Below are 2,635 nucleotides of genomic sequence, written 5' to 3' on the forward strand. Positions count from 1 at the left end.
TTGGAAAGGTATTTTGATTATCTATCCAACGATTGGTCGCATAATAGATCCGGACAACTTTTTCATCAAAATATTTGAGATCCGGCCTCATTTAAGAGCGAGTCCACGAGCAAAGCATATCCATCTCGCATCGACCTCACCTACTGCCTGAAATTTTCAGGGGTTGTTTGTACATATAAAACTAGCATCTGGCCAAAATATGAGCACTCTAGGTCAACGGGAAGTGGGGCAAATCAGGACACAAAGTTTGAAGGTTCAAAAACGTCAAAAATCTTAAAAAGGCTATAACTTAGGCAATTTCACAATAGAAACATGCATAAAAATGTTTATTTTCATCAATTTTAACCCTTTAAAAAATGAAATTTTTAAAAAATCTTCGATTCACATTTATTGAAAATCGCGTTCGTTTCCAAGGATACTAGATGACACCAGAAAAAAAACAGCTTCTCAATAATTTTTAACTTTCATTTTTTAAAGGGTTAAAATGAATGAAAATAAACATTTTTATGCATGTTTCTAATGTGAAATTGTCTCAGAAACACGAATATGATAAAATTATCACCAGAAAATGAGATCTAAGGGGTCCCCCAAGCAAAAATTTACAACCAAAAAAATCACTAAAAGTAAAAGTGTCTATTCAATATGTTAAACTGCCTTACCCAAAGCGTTCTAAGTCTCCGATGGTAGTCCCAGATGTCCCATACAAGCTGCAGGTCGAACCGAGTTGATATCTGGATGGAACACTTTTTTATTTGAATTTCAAAATTATGCTATTTTTTCACTAAAATGCCAATAACTCCCTCTAGATTTAACCAAATGGGATGCTTCTCCCTGCATTTTGTTGCATTTTTCAAGTCCTTTCAGATGCATTTAGAATTTTGGAATTAAATTGAATTTTGCCCTTCAAAATTTGTGTCCCGATTTGCCCCACTTCCCGTTGACCTAGGGTGCTCATATTTTGGCCAGATGCTAGTTTTATATGTACAAACAACCCCTCAAAATTTCAGGCAGATTGGTGAGGTCCAAACGACGTCCCATACAAAGGGGTATGCCATGTTCGTGGACTCGCTCTTAAGCTCTTAATAACTTTTGATGGGGTTGTCAGATCTTCAATCCTTTGAACGCATTGGAAAAAAATACCTTTCTCACAATATATAGCATGACAGGTTTTCTGACAAAAACCACCCATTTTACAATCTTCATACAAGTGAACATTTTCCATTTTCAAAATTCACTTTGTCTGTTAACCCGTATAGAAAACGAAGTTGACTTTATAGCTGTCGGCCACCATTGCTAGTACCAACCACTAGTGTCTTCCTTTTTATCTACAAGGACTTCGCCGCCCTGGGCTCCTAAGTGTATGAAAGTATGGCACGGAGCGACGGCGCCGAATACCCATATTTACACTTAGAATTTTAGAGCGCCCGCCGCGGGATTCGAACCGTCGACCTCTGGATTGTGAGTCCAGTGCGCGGTCCGATTGATCCACACGGGCGGGGTAAACCCGTATAGGCCTGGGTGAAATTGGAATCACTAAAATGGCCATAACTCAGCGAAAACTCTACCAATTTGCATACTTCTTTATTAGTTGGACTCGTTAGAATGTCTATTTTCCGAAAATGACCCGCAGAACCCGGAAATGTTCCGGTGGCCGGAGATATTCCGGTGGGTCACTGGGTCAAACAGGGTCAAAAATGGCCATTTTTGGGTCCCGCACTATTTAGTTAATAGAAATCTCGGAACAATAAATTTTTTGATGTTACGATCTTTGTTCTACCAACAGACAATACTGACCATTGATTTTGCACCACCGGGGATGTTCCGGATTGAGCGGGCAGGTTCCCTACTCCGGGGGAACCGGTCAAGGAACGGTCAGAAATAAAACTATTTGTATCATGGCAATATGGGTGTCAAAGATCATCATTTTCAAAATCAAGCTCATCTATGATCCCCAAAACCACTTTTGGACCGATCTGGCCACATTGGGACCGGTTCCCGGTACTCCGGTGAAACCCGGAATAAGGCAAATTACGGGATTATTTCTGAACAATTTTTGACTGGGCAATATGTATGTCAAAGTTCATCATTTTCAAAACAAAGCTCATCCATGATCACCAAAACCACCTTTGGACCGATCTGGCCACTTTGGGACCGGTTCCCGGTACTACGGTGAAACACGGAATATGTCAATTTACGGGATTATTTCTGAACAATTTTTGACTGGGCAATATGGGTGTCAAAGTTCATCATTTTCAAAATCAAGCTCATCTATGATCCCCAAAACCACTTTTGGACCGATCTGGCCACTTTGGGACCGGTTCCCGGTACTCCGGTGAACCCCGGAATAAGGCAAATTACGGGATTATTTCTGAATAATTTTTGACAGGGCAATATTGATGTCAAAGTTCATCATTTTCAAAATCAAGCTCATCCATGATCACCAAAACCTTTTTGAGACCGATCTGGCCACATTAGGACCGGTTCCCGGTACTCCGGTGGAACCCGGAATAAGGCAAATTACGGGATTATTTCTAAACAATTTTTTACTGAGCAATATGGATGTCAAAGTTCATCATTTTCAAAACAAAGCTCATTCATGATCACCAAAACCACTTTTGGACCGATCTGGCCACAT

This window comes from Culex quinquefasciatus, chromosome 2 (genome assembly GCF_015732765.1).
Source record: "Culex quinquefasciatus strain JHB chromosome 2, VPISU_Cqui_1.0_pri_paternal, whole genome shotgun sequence".
NCBI lineage: Eukaryota > Metazoa > Arthropoda > Insecta > Diptera > Culicidae > Culex > Culex quinquefasciatus.